The sequence below is a fragment of the Pecten maximus genome, chromosome 2, assembly GCF_902652985.1.
Source record: "Pecten maximus chromosome 2, xPecMax1.1, whole genome shotgun sequence".
Classification (NCBI taxonomy): Eukaryota; Metazoa; Mollusca; class Bivalvia; order Pectinida; family Pectinidae; genus Pecten; species Pecten maximus.
Window position 1 is genome coordinate 12,721,427 of NC_047016.1, and position 7,258 is coordinate 12,728,684.

A 7,258-nucleotide genomic window follows, 5' to 3' on the forward strand; every position below is an offset into this window, starting at 1 on the left:
CTACAAGATATTAATATCTAGACCGACTTTTTTTTATTCGAGAAAAAAAAACAATCGAAATATAAGGATTGAATCTAGATTTGGTCGATTTCATGGGGTCATGAATTGAGTTGCTCTTGAGACAAATTCAACATGAACTGCTTCGCAGTTCATTAAATTTGTCTCAAGAGCAACTCAATAAAAAAAACAATTGAAATATAAGGATTGAATCTAGATTTGGTCGATTTCATGGGGTCATGAATTGAGTTGCTCTTGAGACAAATTCAACATGAACTGCTTCGCAGTTCATTAAATTTGTCTCAAGAGCAACTCAATAAAAAAAACAATTGAAATATAAGGATTGAATCTAGATTTGGTCGATTTCATGGAGTCATGAATTGAGTTGCTCTTGAGACAAATTCAACATGAACTGCTTCGCAGTTCATTAAATTTGTCTCAAGAGCAACTCAATAAAAAAAACAATTGAAATATAAGGATTGAATCTAGATTTGGTCGATTTCATGGAGTCATGAATTGGGTTGCTCTTGAGACAAATTCAACATGAACTGCTTCGCAGTTCATTAAATTTGTCTCAAGAGCAACTCAATTCATGACCCCATGAAATCGACCAAATCAAGATTCAATCCTTAATTGAATTCTACCCCTCCTTAGTGTCGGTATACATGTATTTGAATTCTACCCCTCTTCAGTGTCGGTATACATGTATTTGAATTCTATCCCTCTTCAGTGTCGGTATACATGTATTTGAATTCTACCCCTCCTTAGTGTCGGTATACATGTATTTGAATTCTACCCCTCTTCAGTGTCGGTATACATCATTTAAACCCCCCTTCTGATTTGTATTGTAGAAAATTCACGATGATTTTTAATTCTTCTGATATTTTTAAACATTCCTTTCTTTGGTGTCTGCGTTTCAGAGCGAATTAGAATAGGCCTGTTCCTATTGGCTGTGTCCCTGGACTCCTTCCTCGTCGTATCACATCTCCTGGCCCTTCTTTATTTGATACTCTGTATACCTCTAATGACTTTATTTGATACTCTGTATACCTCTAATGACTTTATTTGATAGTCTGTATACTTCTAATGACTTTATTTGATACTCTGTATACCTCTAATGACTTTATTTGATACTCTGTATACCTCTAATGACTTTATTTGATACTCTGTATACCTCTAATGACTTTATTTGATACTCTGTATACCTCTAATGACTTTATTTGATACTCTGTATACTTCTAATGACTTTATTTGATACTCTGTATACCTCTAATGACTTTATTTGATACTCTGTATACTTCTAATGACTTTATTTGATACTCTGTATACTTCTAATGACTTTATTTGATACTCTGTATACCTCTAATGACTTTATTTGATACTCTGTATACCTCTTATGACTTTATTTGATACTCTGTATACCTCTAATGACTTTATTTGATACTCTGTATACCTCTAATGACTTTATTTGATACTCTGTATACCTATAATGACTTTATTTGATACTCTGTATACTTCTAATGACTTTATTTGATACTCTGTATACTTCTAATGACTTTATTTGATACTCTGTATACCTCTAATGACTTTATTTTATACTCTGTATACCTCTAATGACTTTATTTGATACTCTGTATACCTCTAATGACTTTATTTGATACTCTGTATACATCTAATGACTTTATTTGATACTCTGTATACCTCTAATGACTTTATTTGATACTCTGTATACCTCTAATGACTTTATTTGATACTCTGTATACCTCTAATGACTTTATCAATAGTTTGGCGTCTTCTTCTATACGCTTCATTCCATCACGATGAATTTATTCCGGAAAAGGCTGTTTCCTCTCCTTTCCTTTTTTTTTAATTTCAGAAACTATTTCTTCTCTGGTAGATGATGTGCCAATTTCGAGTTAATTTTCATTTTTATTATCTAGGCTGTTACCTCTATTCAAGTTTTGCAATTCTAGCTTCAACATCCCGCATTACTTAAGGATTAAACTGTCATTTTTTGTGTGTCCATGGTCGATATAGATGCCAGAGCTTTGCAAACAAACGTCATAGCACAAAGCTGTGGCATCTCTATCGACCATAGACACCAAAAAAGACAGTTTAATGCTTATATTTACATTCTCGACATATTTTTTTTATGATTTTTGAAAATTAGAATTGAGTTAGCATAAAAAATGTCAAAATTCAGCGATTTCGTCAATGGGGTTCGACAAACAAAAAAGTGCATTGAAATAATACGAAAAAAAAATTCAATTGTTTTTATTATTTGTGTAACAATATTTGTATAAAATTTCTTTTTGATACTTTTTAATTAACATAGAAAACGACGTAGTCCTAGGCTTTTTTTTCATAGAGCCATATGATTGTTTACGTTAGTTACAGGTAGTTCCGGTGGGTGAATCGCGCGGCATGGATAGATGTCACGTTTTGGGGGTCAGTTATGCTCACATAGACTGCGAATCTTTTCACTTAGTTTATATCGTGGCTTTGCCACCAAAATGTAAATATATAATTGTGTATCTCTCTTCTATTTTTCTGTCCGTTAGAATATTCTTTTTGACGGTCACTCTGCATGGAGGACAAAACCACATCATATCTGATTCTGAAATATTTCATATCTGTTCGAATCAAAATCTAGGCATCTGTTGCAGAAATGGCTGTGGCATCGATCACACATCATGACCCTTTATCTCTTCTCTCGATCATATCTTACAATTATACTATTCCTCCATCAAAGCGTCCATAAATGACTCTTCCGACTTGGATACCATCTGAGATCCTGCTGCTTCTTGAACTTCCAGTTTTGCCTTTTGTCGTTCTCTCCGTCGTTATATATGATAATTACTTTCCCATTGTTTGTACGCAGAATGCGGCTTTCTGATTGGTTGATATTTTTTTTAATAACGCTATTCATTTCTCTCCGCTAGGCTCCACTCATGAATACTAATTGTTGTATTTTCGAAGCGAAGCCTAGCGGAGAGTAGAAAAACTACGGCAGGTAATCCAGTCTAGAAAGCATTGGAGGAAAACATTAGCCTCATCACGGTGTGTAGCAATTGCGGGGACCGCGTTACCACGGGTAGTCTTCTCAGCCGTCGGATTTCTTCTCCTCCTCGTATTCTGTTAGATAAACGCGATCAATGTAATATTTACATACATTCGGTGTTGTTTTGCTCTTCTACATGTTCAAAACATAAAAATCACTCCAAAAATCTCACAGAATAAATATTGTAGATGGAACTACATTTTGTTTGTGTTGTTGTTATGACGGTTGCTAAGACCGTGTCAAGACCTGTCTCACACTTTCCCGCGAAACGGCTATTCTCTCTCCGACATCAATCCCATGTAAAAATATGAAAAATGCAATTTTTTTTAAATTATTGGTTGCTTTAACAGACGAAATAAAAAATAATCATAATGTAAACATACGGAAGGAAATGTATTCTTTCAACATCCATGAGGTCATAACAACATTGACTTCTGGACATATTCACGATCATAACAACATTAATATGTACAGGGGCCAACGCTGTTATGACCTCACACATGTTGAAAAAATAATTTTCTTTCCTTAAATGAAAAACAAAATAAAATAAAATCCGATAAGACGCGAAAATGTGACGTCACAATACGGCCATTGACGTTGCGTATTGATTTGTGGAAAAGAATCCCTTATAAGATCAGTTAAATAGTACATAAAACATGTTCTGATTTTAAAAATCTATTATGAGGGAAGTTTGACTTTCGGAAAGCTGTTTTACTGTCAGAACGGTAACTATAGCTGGGACATTTTGAAAGGATGCACTATTAACATACAAATGTATAGAGTAATGATTGCGGCGGGGACTTGACACGAATTCCCAGCCCGTGGTCCATATATAATTACAAATACATGTAAATTTAGATTTTTAGAAAACACCTGTATTAAGCAGTGACTAGGCTACTACAGGCAGGTTAAATCGACAGTGACGAGCAGTTTATATGGAAACATCAAGGGTAATCAATATCTTCTCATGATGTGTGCATATTTTCTCGTCCATTTCATATAACAGGACTCCGTGGCGCAACGGTAGCGCGTCTGACTCCAGATCAGAAGGTTGCGTGTTCAAATCACGTCGGGGTCATATATACTGTTTAAATTTTTTTATTTATTACTTTTTTTACCAGTGAAATAGGGAAAATTATTCATTCTATAAAAGCGATATTTTTTACAAGTGAAAAATTCCACTTTTCTGATATTTTTCACTAGTACATTTGGCGTACATTTGTGAGCCGTTGACAGGGGAACGCAATGAATTCTGAGAGGATTGAGCTGCCTCGGTATATTTTGCTATAAAATGTAATAAACAGAATATCTAACCGTGTCTTCAGTAATACAAATGTACCAATGTACTCGTGAGAAATATCAAAATATTTGCACCACTCGTGAAATATATTCGGTATTACTGAAGACACTGTTAGATATCCTCTATGTATTTGGTATTACTGAAGACACTGTTGGATATCCTCTTTTTATTTCATCGGTTTTAGTCATGATGACGACAGACGAACTTGTTTTCAATTATCAACATGTTTATGTATATGGAGATGAAAAACAGATATTTAACGAGTTATGTGCCACGGGGCCGATTTTGGGCCGATTATAGTACTACGTTGAGTGCCAGTGGGCCGATTTTAGGCCCATGCAGGACAGTAAAAAATGAACATATTATTTTCTTAATTTATTTATTTAAGCATTGATGTCATCAAACAAACAAATTTTGTTTGCAAACTGTATGAATCCGCGTAGCGGATTCATACAGAAGTTTGCAAACAAAATTTGTTTCATACCCCGATGAAACTAAAAAATTATTGACATCAACGCTTATAATTAATTTTTGAAAATGATTTTCTAATTGAAAACATGTTTTATGTACAATTTTACTGGTTTTAAATGGGATTCTTTTTCTCAAATCAATACGCAACGTCAATTGTCGTATTGTGACGTCACATTTTTCGCGCCATTCTCGGAATTTCTTTCATAGAAGAATGAAAAGAATTTTTCGACCAATCACATTTGAGTATTTACCATGAAAACAAAGAAAAATTAATTATTACAGATTGATGGGAGAATATCTTAACTTCACATTGAAATAAATGTTGACGTCATATCATGATAAATGACGTCACTACAGGTAAATAATGACGTCATTATTGCAAAGCCGTGAACAAGGTCACGACGTTGTTCCAGTGAACGTCATTTTTACTACATGGTACATCAGCGTTTTCGGGTTTTATTTTCTGGGCCAAACGATCACCTGTATTTTACATTAAACAGCCGATTAACATCTTGAGTTTCTTTTTCTGAATCAGATTATATTTTGTTTCCCTGTGAGTTGTATTTGGTAATTAGGCTAGTTCAACGGACGAAGATTATTTCTGTCTCATAACATTGTGTTCATCATTACATAATTCACGTTATATGCCTACATGTAGATCGATGATCTCGTTGAAATCAGTTTATTATAAACTACCCAGTGTAAATATTATTCATATATTGTCGTTTCGGTATTTATATTTAGGGAAGTCATACAGTATTTACAATGTAGAAAACATAAGATTTGATAAAAAAAAGAAGTTTTTTTTCTAATAACTAATAACCAATAAAAAAATAAATATTATGGAATAGGCCACAATTTTCCGGAGCGGGCACCATGCAGGTAAATCTGCTGGTAGTATGAAAATGGTTAGTGGAAACTATCCCACACATTGCCTCAAAGCTGAATTAAAAAACATGTGTGATGAATTGTCTAAGATAAAGTACAAGAAAATGTGAATCACTGAAATTACTGCATGTGCAAAGACGATGTTTAGGAATGTGTGAAACTGTACATTTATTTACCATATATACAAAGATAAAGTTTAAGGATGTACAAAGTTAGTGTTTAAGAATACACGAATCTCTGTACTGTATAAATATGTCCTCTTGTTCCACACAAAGGGTGGCTGGGTGAAATAAAATCATTGAAATCTTGAAATCTAATATGTTACGATATATGTTACGATATCGAGATTCGTTACACATTCTTCCGTTCTAATAAATTGGATAAGAACTGAATCAACCACGAGCGTTTGTATGAAACAGCGTTCAGATTTAATGGATGATATGATATGATGTCACATTTAATTACACATATTTATGTAATGTTATACCCGATACACATATAAATTTAGATCCTTTAATGGAAAATAAACTAAATTAAATCAAAGTTCCAAGGAGGACACTGCGCAAGAACATTTGTAGACCCCCTCTTGACAAAACTACCTCATTGTAGTCTACCAAAGACATCCATCAGCAAGACAGCCCACATTATACTGACAACGGATATACCAGTCGCCCTACCCCAAAAATGTACATGTACCATCAGTGCAGACTCTGGTTTGTCCCACCAGAGAAAAGCCATAAGTGAGTCATTGTCAAGCGATATTATAAAGAAGATAGTTGATAGAAAGAAAAGAAAAGATATATTCCGAAATTAAGTCGCCTCTTACCATAATGGAACGGGGACAGACGATATATTTTTTACGCCCTACCTACAAAGTCTGGTCGAAGTCTTCATGTCGTTTTGCTAAGTCAAACCGAGACTTGCCAGAATGACGGTTAAGCATGCGCATTTGATTGGTCAATGATTCACACACCCATTTCAAAATGGCCGCTCCCATTGATGGAATGTTGCCGTCGTTTGATTTTTGTTTTCCGTTGAAACTACTGCAAAAGGAATGCATGCCACCACTTTGAGATGGGTCAGGTGGATTTGAAGTACTGCCAACCGGTCATATAAAAACCTTGATAATTTATTCATATCCTTTTCTTCTGCAATTATACATGGGGTTAAGATCACCATTGACAACGCCCTATAGAAGTAATTCTGTGTATATATTGGTCTGCACACAAAATAGGTGACAGAACAATGACGCTTACATATCATTTCAGCGGTTTTGACACCGCGCGATCGTCTTGTTTACATCTAACTGAAAGTAGAACACGGACGCCCAGTGGTGATAATTTAGATACACTAAGTTTGACCAGACTCTTGAATGCGTAGTAAGTAAGCGTCTGGATGAACGAGACTAAAGGGATATTTGAACGAAGTGGTTTGGAAAAATAATCCATGATAAGATCGTTGAGTTGATGGATTTATGCATCAGTTTCTGATTTCCCATTGTTATTAAGAAATCATTTTACAATTGGAGTTTACTTTCATAC

General features: G+C 34.5%; 1 non-coding gene across 1 annotated transcript; it reads left to right on the forward strand.

Moving 5' to 3' along the window:
* Window positions 1-4,064: 4,064 nt before the first annotated feature.
* On the forward strand, window positions 4,065-4,136 carry Trnaw-cca. Its single transcript has one exon. It is a non-coding gene; the product is annotated as a tRNA-Trp (tRNA).
* The last annotated feature ends 3,122 nt before the right edge of the window (window positions 4,137-7,258 follow it).